Genomic DNA, 13,960 nt, shown 5'->3' on the forward strand with positions numbered 1-13,960 from the left:
TAGGACACTTGCCCTGATATCTATAGACTGTAGTGATGTGTCCCCCAGCTGGGTCCTCTGCAGGCTGCATCAAGATACAGCTCTGCAAAACATGTCAATTTTATGTGAGTTTCCACTGTGGCTGTGGGTCTAGGTTTTGCAGCTGAGATATTTCCAGAGAGGAATCTTTTATCCTGGCCTTTCCCTAAGCAACCCACTTGCTAAAGCAGATAGGCTTGCACTCACTATGATCTCTCATTCCATTTCCCATCATAACAGTGGTTCCTACAGCTGGGTGTTCCCCTTGGTGCTTAGGAGATGGAGTTAAATTATTGAGGCAGAGAAAATGGCTCCAAGTAGAGACTTTTCCCCTCGGCTGCCTCAGCCAGGGATGGTCAGGACATGTGCAGAGTGTGGATTGCTGGCACTTCATTCACGCTGCCCGCGCTCGCTGTTTTTAGCTCTGGCAGGAGCTCCCTCTGCATGCTCAGGATGCCATCCCAACAGCTGCAGCTCTCTTGATGGACACACAAGCACCTCTGGTCCTCAAGTTTGCAGGTTTTCATGACCATAAACAAGGACAATTAAAAGTTATATTGTCTGTGCTCTGGCAGAAATATTCCTCCTGACTTCCATGGATGGCACAGCACCTTTTATCAGCATTTAGGGCAGGTGCAGGAAGAGGCATGGAAGTTGGTGGGAAGCCTGTTTTCTGGCTAGACAGCAGGCTTAAGTGCTTAAGGCAGAGCCCAATTGTCAGTATAAATAGCTCTCTTTAAGGACAGTGAAAATTATTCTCATACAAAGCAGCTGAATTGGGACCAGCAAAATAATATTCCTTGTGAAACTCACACCAGTGTCTTGAGGTCTGCTGTCTGCGTCAGGTCTGGGTGCAAACTGGCTATCTTGGAAAGGCAGTTTTCCAGGTGGGGATTGTGAGCCTTCAGTGGAAGAGCTGGATCAGAGCAGGCTGGGATTCTCTGTGGTTTATATAAAACCACATGGAGATGGTTTTGCTTGTTCTAAATAGGAGATAATTTTTAGGAAAAGAGCTTGGTGCTCTTCTCCTTGGAACTGCTGGATTTTTGAGCTGCAGGAATCAAACTCCTGGCTGAGAAACTAAAAGTAATAAGCTAAGATAAAGCTAAAGTAATTTTACCCTAAAAGTAAGTGTCTATCTCTGTTTCTATCCCATTCTTTGCTTCTAGAAGGGCATTGTGTCTAATTGCATGCAGCATCAAAGACTGGGTCAACGAGGATTTTCTTGTGATATTTCCCATGTAAATAAATTTCGCCTCAAACCTCGTTTATCCCTAAATTGCCACAGGAGACCCTCAGGCATCTGAAGGCTTTTCATTTATGCCACACAGGAATGAGTCCAGTGTTAATCTTTTGTGCTGCTGTTCCCGCTGTGCCTGTGGCTGCCGGAACGGCAGATGGCACCAGCGCCCTGTGCTGCTCCAGAGCCCGGTGCCCTCAGCACAGCCTCGCCTGTGACCAAGCCACTGAAATAGTACAGGGAATTTTAGCTCTGAAATCCAGCTCATAGCACAGGTGTGGGTTTTTTTTGTTGCTGTTGTTTGTTTGGGTTTTTTCTCTTGTTTTGTTTTGGGGGTGTTTGTTTGTTTGGAGTTTTTTCGGTTTTGTTTGGGTTTTTTTATTGAAGCATCTTCATAGGAAGCTGGAGTTTTACCTGTAATTCCCCTTCCCCTCGTGGGTGCCTTACTGCAGTGGTTTGAGTGGTTTGCAGCTGAACAAAGAAGCAAAAGGTTTGATTTCTGCTGGCTGGGACAGAGCTCCTTGTTGCCCAGGTGGGCGCAGAGCAGCCGCCCTCAGGGGCTGGGACCAAAGGCAGCCTGGGGGAGTTGCAGGTTGGGATGAGCCAGGCCTGGCCAGGACCATGTCTGGGTGCAGGATATCACTGACCAGGAATTGCAGCCCCTGTTTGCAGCTGGCCCAGCAGTCTGAAAAGTCCTCAGTTCTTTGCCTAAGTAGCTTCAGCACTGGCAGTTTTCCATATCAGAGCATGGACATGAAATTCAGCATTCGGCAGGTGCAGCAAAGGAAAGTAGAAAAGTCAGGAGATGGGAGTTGGGAGGAAAGGATGGAAGAGATTTAATTCCTTAATAGTGGTGATGTTGAATCGCTCTTCTCCACTTGCCAAGTGGTTACAGGAAGGAGAGTGGCAAAGCTCTGAGCACAGCTCTGGTTTGTTGTCCAAAAAACATATCTGCATGTACATGTGCTTTACCTGGGGCGAGCTTGTGGGACTATTAGTGAAAGCTTTTAAGTTGTCAGGTCAAATCTGCCCAAGCAGAGCTGTTGAGGACATGTGGCCTGGTTTTGTAACTGGTCCTTGCCTCTCCCTGGGTGTTTTTCCAAAGCCATGGGCACTGTCCTGAGTTTCTCCTTGGTGTCTTTCTGTGCATCTCTCATTCTGACCTCATGTGTAACCTTCCCCATGGTCTTGCTCCTGAGCTGTGTAAATATCTGAGATGCAGATGCTGTGGGTTGGTGCCTTGTAAGGATGCAGGGCTTGGTCCTGCCATGGGCTGTGGGCACTATCCTGGATCCAGGAGAAGCAGCTCTGCCCTGAGCATATGGGAGAAGGAGAGTGTTTGCAGCAGCACATAGGAGAGAAGATTGATCTTCTGAGGGATTTCAATACCCAAGTCCATTAGAATTTCCTGGGAAATAACTCAGATTCATGCTGGCATACCTTGGAAGTCATTTAAAATTAAATACCAAAACCCAATGCATTGCAAGACTCCCAGCATGTAATTCTGAACCCATTAGGAGATTTGTGCTAATTTTGAAAATAATCTTCCTATTTTAAATATTGCTTTGAATGTATTTAGAACTTGAATATTTGGCAGAAGGGGAGCAATTAAACCAAAGGATAGATTATATTGTGTTACTTTAATTGTGATGGATTGAGTCATTTGCTGAAGGAAAATATCTACAAAGCATGTCTAAGTGCAGAAGCAAAACTGAAAACTGGTCTTGGCTGTTCTCTTCCCTGTGATTAATATATATTTATGTAATGCATTCCTTCTCATATCTTGATAACACCATGGGCCCACAGTGCATGAACTAACTCCACTGAGAACTGCAGTGAGACTGAGCCTGTGTTAGCACGAGGTATCAACATTTAGGTCCTGTATGCATTAATTTATACTTTATGGTTTTAAAGCTACATAAGGGAGAGGAGGAACATCCTGACTGGATTCATTGCACCAATGTCTGGTGTCACTGGGGTCCAGAGGACTATCCTATGGCTGCTGCCAGTGCTTGCTTCTGCTGCCTGTGCCATAGGCTGGGAATTGAAGGTAGGGACATTTGGGATTTTGTTCCAGCCCTACATTAGGCAGTGGGTTTCTCTTCAAGAGGAACTGGCGAATCCTGCCTGATTTCCACCTTCAGGAAATTAGGCAACAAGCAGTAGACAAGTGATGATTTTATGAAAACTGTCCTTTTTGGAGGTTTAAATTAAGTCCAGTTATTAATCTCGACAGCAGAGTGTAGTTTCTGTGTCTTGTGTTTAGCTGGAGGTGTGTTTGGCGAGTGCTGGGCACTCAGTGCTCCCAGTCCCAGTAGCAGTCAGCTGTGAGTGCCAGACCCCTCGAGGAACCAGCACAGGTGGGAAGGAGCACGGAAAGGAGCACAGTGAGCTCAGAGGCTGTCTGATCTGTCTGATGCCACCACACTCATTCAGGGTGTATCATCTGACTCTGAGCCATTCCTATTTCAGCCCACAGGCTGCTGGCAGCTGCTGTCATTAGAGCTTCTAACTTGAGCAGAGGGGCGATGGTGCTAAATGCTGCTGGACACAGGGTATGACTTGGGCCAAGCTGGGAGGAGTTTTGTCCAGCAAGTGATGTCTTCTCATGAAAAAATTGTATGTGCAAAGGTACAGCAACAGCTTTTACTTCTAATTAAGCTGCACCTGTGGAACTCCTGGGGTTATGAGAACAGAGCTGCAATACAGGTTTTTTAATCTGTGTGCTGTGGTAATAAAGCCATTAGTATTTGAGGATGGTGTTGGCTGTTAACTGTCCTTCTCTGATTCTTCCCTGGTTAATGAAAATAGCAGTTGGATAAAAATGCAAAGACCTTGAGTTGTGAAAATGTGTGTTTGCACCACTAATCACTTGAAAAATCAATCTCCAGACCTTCATTTGTTAAGAGCAGCTGATTAGCTGCTCTCTATGCTTTTTCCCTTTTAATAAGACCCCTGAGTCGAACAACAGAAGGACTATCATTAAGGAGCAGCTTTTTCCTTTTTGTGTGACATTCTGTCGAATGTTAGCCAGTGGGTAGCTGGCACACACAGGACAGAAATGCCTTTGCCCTGTGGGTGCAAGCTCAGGTTTCACCTGTGAGAGGGAGATGGGGCTTTGCTCCCCTCTGCACAGGCATTGACAAATTTGGGACTGGGCTGTGGTTGTGCTGGATTTGGCAGCACTCTCTGTCCCTTGCTCAGCTGTCCTGGTGGGGATGCTCTTCCTTTGCCAGCAAACTCTGCCTTGGAGGTGACAAAAGGAGGCACAGCAAACCCAGGCTCTTGGTTTCCACATGCCTCTTCCTCAAGAGCCCCAGGTTATATCAAGATGATGGCACAAAGATATTTTGACATAGCAAAAGATAACTCTAAGGTTAATATTCTATCCCTCCTGTATTTTACTCTACAGAGTGATGGCTTTGAATGCAAAAGAATAATTGTGAAGTCTAGAGAGATTCACTAAAATTGTAAAGATTTGTGCTTCTTTTAAATGACTTCCCTGTTCAAAGGTACACAGTACAGTTTGTTTAGCCAGGCCGCAGGTAAAAAAGGGGCTCAGTGAAAAAAGCTGAGGGCTTTGTCTGTTTTCTAACTGGTACCTTCTGTTTTCTAAACTGGCATGTATCAGCCATCTGGCATCAAGAAGGTTTTTAGTATGAAAAATTAATTAGATACAATCTAAGCATAATCCTGCCTTGATTTTCTGCAACACAAGAATAGTTTGTACCCATAAAAGACTAGCAGGAAATATAGTAATAAAATAACCACTCTTAAATTTTTGTTGATTTTCTTCTTTTTGAAAAAAGTGAACAATTGTCCCAGCTAAAAAAATGCATTGTGCAGGTTCTTGCTGTGTTGTCTAAACTGCCCAACCCAGCCTGTACTACAGGTGTGACCACCACGGCTGCTGCCTTGGCCAAACAAGGATGGCAGATAATGACAATAATTACAATATATGCCAATAATGACAGATTGTGCCATAATGGGTTTATGATGTGGAGAAGTAATTATTATGGACTGAAGCAATTTTACAACCCTCGTGACTGAGGCTCCGGAGTTAACAAGACAAAATGTCAATACAATAAAAGAGTGAGATGAGGAGAGACTTTTGGTTAATTTTCTTCCTTCTTTCCAAAACTGAGACAAGAAAAAATCTGATTTTTTCATGAATTCAGGCTCTCCATATTTACATTGAGGCCACTAGGAGAAAAATACATGGAAATTTCAGCTTTACTCACAGAACAGTGAGCACGATGTGGAACTCAGCAGAGAGCTCAGGGAGCTCATGCACAGAGCTGGTCTGGATTCTCTTAGGGTTTTGTGTAAATGCAGCTGGATAAATTCCCTGATAATGAGCACTGTCTATAGGAGTGTTGTGTAAGGTGTGGCAATTTGGCAAACAGAGGTCTGGGTTTCTTGGGAAGAAGAGCTGATATGGGGCTGGTGCAGGGAGTGCTGCAGTACTCAGGAACATGCAGAAAGGGATTGCTGGCCCTCACAGCACTGCTGGGAGTCAAAGTAAAGTAACCTGGGAAAGGATCTAGAGCTGAGTTTGTCCTGACCTTTTGTTACACTTAAAATGAGAGAGCTGATCTGCAAATATGTATTCTTTGTGATACCCAAAGCCTTCACATTTTGGAAGTATTTAAAAAGCAAAATTTGTGCATGGGAAAAGTTGTCTGACCACGCCAGCAGTACACTGATTTCTCTAGGAAGGTTCAAGCTGATATTGAGCTAGAGATCACAAGGATGTTGATCCAAATTTCCAGCTGGTGCAGCTGCGCTGACCCAGCCCCAGTGCCAGGGGTGCAACGAGGCTGAGAACGTGGATGTGGAGTTTGCTAAACCTGTTGGTGGAAGTGGTGAGGTGATAGTGGGAGGGAAGCCTCCTTGGCTGATGTGTGCCACACCTCTGCAGAGGTGAAAAAGGTGTAAAATGTCTTTTGAGGAATTCCTGTGTAGCTGCTGTACTGCTTTCTGGAGTGCTGCAAAAATCTCTGGGAAGCACAGTGCTTCCAAAATCTCTGGGAAGGAAAATGATGAGTCTGGTATTTGGTAGTTTAGTGCACAGGAATTCTGCTACTAAAAATCCTATGACTTGCTTAATGGTGCCAAAATCTGACATTTGATTCCTAATGCTTTGTAGTAGTTATTTTTTATTTAAAAATTACTTAAGTGAATGGAAACAACATTTTCATCTATATGTGACAGCTGGTAAAAGTTCCAGAGTGTGTTGGTGTTTTGCTGTGTTTTTTGTCTGTGGGGTTTATTACTGAGTTTTGAAGGTTTTGGTTTTTTGTCATTGGGTTTTTTTTTTTTTGGTTTAGGTGCTGTTGGGTTTTTTTTTGTTGTTGTTGTTGTTGTTGTTTTGGTTTGGTTTTGGTTTGGTTTTTTTTGATTTTTGGTTGCTTTTCCCAGCAAATCAAACCTTCAATTTTCACTTTCCTGATTGGTAAACCTGAATTACAGGTTATAAAATCCTGGTGGTATGTCCTTCCATCATCTAGATGTTCTTGCTAAATCATGTGAGAAATGATATCTCTGCTCTTTCCTCGTTAGTAAGGGAGTGGTAGAGAGAAGGAAGGAAAGGGGAACTGAAAATCTAAATAGAGCAAGCTGAGCACTGGAGGATTCTAGAAATGAGTGATGAGCTTTGAGACAGGAGTAATCCATTTCCCATATGTATTTTGGAAACTCAACCTGGGAGAAACCTTCCTCTCTTTGTAACCATCCCAGATAATAACACATTTCCTACCTCTGGCACCAAAGTGGCTCATTTTTGATGTTCTCAGTGCACTGAAGTCAGTGCTATGTGAGCCAGACTTCTGTCTTGGCTGCAGCTGAGGACATTTAAGAAGGTTTGGTGCTGTGTGAAGGAGAAATCCATTGTACCTCTGTCACCCCCTGGGAGTTCTGGAGCCTTTCAACGCTTTTTGATTAGGACTGCAAAGTGTTCATTTTTGCAGGAGGATGACTGCTGAGATGTTAAAACTAGACAGGAGATTAACCTAAATGCTGAACAGTAGAGTAAAAAGAATGGGTTTTATGCAGCCCTAATCATCTGATTGAAAGGAGTGTTTGGTCTACCAAAAATTATTTAGATCAATTTATCTAGAAATTAATGCTTTTAGGTGAACTGTTATTTTATTTTTAGGGCTGCCTAAAGCTGACACTGGGATGTGGGCAACTTTTGATAAGAAGTTGTCAGTACTTGGTTTTCCACCTGACTTTATGTGGAAGCTGTGCCCAGAGGGCTGGGCATGGGGTGGTGGGCACGGGGCTGGCCAGGTCTGTCCTGCAGAACTGGCACCTTGTGCTGAGGGTGGGTGTTGGGTAAGTGGTAGAAGGAGGTGTTCAAGGAGTCAAGGGTTCATTTCATTGCCTAGAGTATAAATTTGCTTTCTTTCCATCTGGTTAAATAATGTCAGAGCCAAAGCAAATTTAAATCCAGATACACAGGTTTGCAAGAAGAGCAGGAGAGAAAGCAAAGTGGGTAAAAGTAGGTCTAAGGAACTGGGTAAAGGAAGAGCAGGGTGTGTGAACCTGCACTGATAGCTGCACAGCCCCGTGCTGATTCAACTACCTGCAAATAAAAGTTTATGGTGTGCTGAGCAGACATCTTGGCATCAAAACCTTATTTATAAATCTTTCCATCACAACTCCAATAGTATTGGAAGTTAGAAATAGCACAGGCATAGCAGGAGCACCATATGGTGAGCAGGACCTCTCCAAGAGAGGGCAGGAGCTGGGACCAGGCTGTGTGCTGTGCTCAGGAGATCTCATTTCAGTGCTGAGCACCGAGGCTTCAGCTTTTAGAGCAAACACAGCACTAATCTGATTGTTAAAGTGGCATGTGAGTAATGCCTGCCTTGGGGACCAGCTCAATTGCTCTCAAGGTAAAGCAAATGAAGTCAGTATAAAAGGTTGACAGATATTCATAAAGATCAAATTTGACAAGTATCCTCTAGACATATTTAATATAAAATGCAGATGGCAGTAATTTGCAGGATCGCTGGATTCTGGTAATCTAAGGTGGTTCTGATGGTGTCTGTTTCTCTATCTGTACCATGTACTGAAATATTAACTTCCAAACCCATCAGGATCCCACTGATGAAGTGGGCAAGAAACAAATTTCTATTGATTTCAGCCCTGCTTTGGTCTGTTGCATGAAAAAAAGAAAAAACAATTTTTTTTTGCCTGTACATCTGCCCAGACATACCAGGCTCACGCCCCCTCCATCAGCAGCTCCCCATCATGTCTGCTCACCACTGCCTTCATCCTGGCAGCTAAAGTGGTCCCCACTGGGAGGTTTTGTTTTTTCTGAGAGACTTCAGCTCCCAGTTTGTCAGCAACATGAACTGGGACAGAGAAAAAATAATCTTTCAGAGTTGGGAGATCCTGAACCAACCGGAGCAGCAGCAAACATCGCAGTGAGGCTGGTGGTGGTTCAGCAACACCCGCCCAGGAGCAGCTTTCTGGTGGAGTTTTAATTAGGTAAATTTTATGATTATACTTCAGAAAAAACATTTTATCTTACTGTGCATGGGGGGTTAGACTAGATGATATCAAGAGGCTCCTTCACATCCTCAACTGTTCAGTCATTCTGCATATTTTTAAATTCTACTTAATTGTTAAACTAGCAGCTGACTTTTTTTAGCTTTTCCAAGAAAAAAAATAAGCAGCTATTATTTCTTAGCAGCAGATGTACAGGAACCCTTGATTAAATTAATTTGACTGTTCATAGTTTTTCTTTGTTTGTAATTTTTTTTCTCATAACTTGCTGTTCCTATTCCCAGATGCTTTTTGTGCAGCTGCTGCAGATCCCCTCCATGCAGAAACACACTGAAAGTATTTTAACACTCACCTCAACTTTTTAATATGGCTTGAACACTCCTAAAATCTTAATATACTGTGTGTTTTTCTTTAGAAAGAGGCAAGAGCTCAAAGCAAAAGTTAATCAACTCAGTAAAGTGATAAGTCAGCAAAGTAAATGATGCTAACAAAAGAAACCCTTTTCCCTTGAAATATTTGATTTTTTTGTGTATGTCAATGAATAAAGATGTGAGGTTTAACAGGATACTTGAACTTCCATGATTGTTGGGTTTTTCTTGCATAATGGCCTCAGTATGTCTGTGTCTGGTCTGTTTGCATGATGGGGATGGGAAGAAAGAAAGTTTTTGTTATCATTCATCAAAGACTTTTTTTTAAATTTAGTGTCAGAGCTTGGATTTCCTGGAACATCAAGCAGTAATTATCTCCCTGTGTTTGTTGACCTTTCAGTCAACTCAGATTTTGCTTTTGGATTCAATACTAGTTCTGTGGCCAATTTTTAAAAGAGTCTTAAGTTCATCTTTAATTAGAAGCCAGGAATCTTGTTCCCAGTCAGTCATAGGACTTCCTTCAGCTGATGACTCAGTGCAGTATGTCAATGGTTTTGTTTGAATGCCTAAATACAGGCAATGTTTTAGCAGGTTTTAGTTAATAAGGAGCATTTCAAAATATGGTTATGCTCTCAATATGCATTAGGGTTTGGGGGTTGTGTCTGACAAGCACTGGGGGTCTGACCAGGCTGGGTTGGCAGTGATTAGAGGTTGTGGATGCCCCTGGAGAATGCGCTCTCTTGGGATCAGGTTTATGGTCACTAATGTGGATGGTGGCATTCAAAACCACCAGAGTGTGACATTTGCCACAGTTCCCCCCTGCTCCCACTGCCACAAAGAGCTGGAGACAGATGACACCTGCAGCAAGAGGCATTGAGAGCTGATTCCAGGAGACAGACCAGGCTGCTTTGGATGCATATTTGATGTTGGTTGACACCAGTCCCAAGGAGGAGATCTCTGATTTCTATCCAGGGCAGGCATGCATGGTGCATTCGGTGTGAGAACTTGACCTGCTCACACGGTCAGAAAGGTCTGGGAATAAAGAGCTGGAAGCATTGAGACACTTAAAGCCGTCTGAAATGCTCAAATGTGAATGTGTGCTGGATAGGGTATCATGCCATGCTGACAGCATTGCTAGGCTGACTGGCAAAGATATTCGTTACAAATAGTGAAATAGTGCCTAGATATCTTGAAAGACATTATTTGCTGACTAATTTGCCTCCCAAAGGTTTACCCTGTGGGTGTGGTGAGGTCCCTCTGACCTTTACTCTGCAGCTCCTCTAAGGACAATAAACTTGGAGCCATCCAGTGAGGCTGTGAAGTGCCCATGCTGCAGCACACCCGGAGCAACCCACATACTGGGCTCTCCCTGCTGCTTGCTGTAAGAACTCCCAAGCCTTACAGGAGAAGGCTGTGAGTCCCTCACTGACATCTCAGGTGCCTGATGGCTTTGAGCTCCTGCAAGGACTGACTGTCTCGTAAATCTCTGGGCATGGCTGCAGTTTATAAGTGGATCTTCCACCTGTGCAAGTTAAATTATGAAATGGTTCCTGTGTCTTTTTGTTTCTTTGTAAAAGTGTCCTGTTAAGACATGATGCTCAAATATAATCTTTTCTCTGGCAGCCCAGATAGCTGCCAGTGTGTTGAGTTAAACAGAGTCACACACACATATATATGTTTGTTGTTGTTTTTACATACTGCTACAATCTACTCTGAGACTTGTAAACTCTTATCTCAATTTTCTTGCACAATCTTCCTGAATCTCTTCCAGGGTCTGAGCTCTGGTGAGATCTTGGCTCAGCTCTGTTCTGCTCTGTCAAATTCAACTCCTTCCCTGCCACTCCAGAGTTAAACCCCTTTCCCAAAATTTAGGCTCTTTGGCATTCGTTCCTGCAGCTGAAGGGAGCTCCTTAAGCAGTGGAATCTGCCCAAGAGCACAGGGAATGGGTAAGAACTATAGCCAGGCTATTATTGCTGCTTGGCTCCTGTGGTTATGTAAAAGGGGAGGCAGCTAGATAGCTTTGTTAAAGAAGTTTCAGAAGACTGGGAAATTGGTTCTGGAGAAACTGTTCTGGGATCTCCTTTGTTTTTTCAATTCACATAAAGATTCTTGACTTTTATTCTTGCCTAGGTTTATGTCTCATGTGTAAGAAAATAGTGGTTGCATTTATTTGAAAAGCAAACAAACCCCAAATACCATTCCCACTCCGTAACCCAATAAACTGATTGAACAGCTTCCACTGGCCAACTACTTCAGAAAATGTGGGGATCAAACAACAGTCATAGGTTGGTTTTTAGTAGTTGTAAGGATGGCAAATCTTGAGATGGCTTCAGGGTAGAAATTAATTCATGGACTCATCTGACACAACTACACCACCCAAATAATTGTAGTCCCAAAAGCAGTCATTTTGTAACTTGTTAGCAGACAACTCAGTTGGCCCTTATTGAGGACAGGAGAGATTTCCATGTGCTGGGCAATGTAAGGGTGCCCTGGCAGCCTGTGGAGGGGGAGGCTGTGCAGCACTCACTGCAGGTGTGTCCGGGCAATCTGTGCCTCTCGCAGTGTCCTCTGGCACTGCAGGTCTGGTTCCACGCCATTAAACACTGCAGGAGACTCCAACCAAAAATGGAACAGGCAAGGGGGTAAAAAACTCTCTTTAGAGGGAACCCAAACTTTCAGAGCTTCTTGTGACTGTAGTAGCCATTCCTGACTGGAAGAACTAATTCATGGAGCTGTTACAACCCTGACATCCACACAAATTAACAGGTTTTCCTCACCAGGTATGAGGGTGAAGTGAATTCTGCAGAGAATAGCTCCACACGTGCCAATTCCATGACATTATGTAAATAGCCTGTGACTAATGGAGAAATCTATGAAATGAAATGAAAGAAATGAAATTAAGTGAAATGAAAGGGAATTAAATAAAAGGAATCAGTCAGTGCATTTGCATGGAAACCAAAAGAACCTTGTTTAAAAATGAGTGATAGCAGACAAGATAATTCTACAGTTGCCATTGTGGAATATTTCTAAGTGTCTTATTAGCATAGAATTGAAAGGACAATGTTGTTTATAGAGTCTATGAGGTTCCACTCAATTCTGCAGCCTGTCTGACCCTTCATTGTGAGGTTTCTCAAAGCTTTTCTGCATATTCACTCTCCTCTCATTTTTAAATTGCTTTTCTATGTCTACTTTTATCTATTTTTCTGTCTCAGTTTTAATTTTTTTTCTTCCTCTGCCTTGTACCCCTTAACTTTTAAAATTTTTCTTTCTGTCTCCTTTTATTGAGTTGGCTATTTTATTTTTTAGTGTTTTCTTGTTTGGCACATTCCCTGTTGCTTTTAAATTTTTCTTTGTTTCCTTTTTTTTTTTCCTCTCATCCTGGTGCTTTAAAGGGTCACCTTAGCACAGTGCTCTCTCCAGAATGTACTTTGTACCCTTCTGGGTATGTCAGGATGTCTCTGGAGGTCACTCCTTCTCCTCAGAGCAGTCTTTGCATCCTCTCCTCCTTCTCGTTTTGCTCCACTGGGTCAGCAGCTCCCTCACACATCTGAAGTCTGGTCAGGTCCCTTCCTGAGTGCCTTTGTGCCCTTGAGCCATGCTCTGTTTGCTCCATGGCCATCCCTTCAATCTGCAGCAGGCTCTGTGTCTCTCTTGGACCTTTGGATCTTTGGATCTTTTGGTGAGTCTTGGTGTTCTGGTGCCCTGTTTGAATGAGAAGTGTCCTATCCCAGTTCCAGACAGTACAATTCACCAGCTGGGCAGGGTGATGGTTGTACACAGGGTAATATTTATTTGTCAGTCAATGGGAGAAATCAAAGTCTTTAAAGCACACACAGCACTGGCACTGCCTTTGTCCACAGACAGGATTACAGTCAATAATCAATTGAGCTCTTTGCTCAATGGAATCATTTCCACAGTGGATGGCAGTTCGCAAGAATCTAACCCTAGTAATAAATGCTTAAAATGAAACCGATCAACCATAAAATACACAGACATGTAAGGACACAGTTAATTTACAAGGATGTTTATAAATATATTGGTCACCAAACCACTCAAAGAAAGCTGTGATGCAGTTTTTAGTTTTTGAAAACTAAGACTTTCTACACTGGAATAACATCGGAAGTTCAGACTCCCCCTCTAGCTTTCTGGAGTTAATTCCATGGTGCTGCTCCCCCAAGGAAATTCTCCAGCTGGTTGTATTAGGTAACAACTTTCTGCTGATAAAGGCTGTTAGTATTTTTTTCTACTTGGCTGTACCAATAAAACAAGGGAAAATAAAGTCATCAGCATTTGCCAGTTTAACTTGAGCAATCTTTAAGCATTAGGTATTACAGTTACATTTACCTCTGTCACACACCGTGTTGGAGTCCATAATACTTATGCTATAAAAACAAGTAATTACTGTTTGCTCCTATTCCTGTCACAGTCAATTGTCTCCTACTGACTTGCTTGGAAGTTCAGTATCAGGATGCACAGGAAGCCAGTGGATGTCGTGAGAGAATGTACAGGGCTGAGGGCGACGTCTCCGAGACAGTGAGGATCCTCTGTTCTGTTAACAATTGTTACAAGTGCAGCTTTAAGGACAGATACTTGATGACTGAATGCTCAGAACAGAAATGGAGCATCCATCAACACTTGAGTCAAATTAAAGTGTGAGAAAGAAATAAGAAGGAGAAATCAAGGCACAAGTATTATTGTTCATTTTTGATTCTGAAGCAGTGTCATTGCTCAGAGAGCTCCCACCTGCTAATGAAGAACCCTCTTATACCAAGATTTTCAGACTGGAAGGAAAAATTGAGTGCTTAACTCTGATCAGGA

This window comes from Parus major, chromosome 13, assembly GCF_001522545.3.
Source record: "Parus major isolate Abel chromosome 13, Parus_major1.1, whole genome shotgun sequence".
Lineage (NCBI taxonomy): Eukaryota > Metazoa > Chordata > Aves > Passeriformes > Paridae > Parus > Parus major.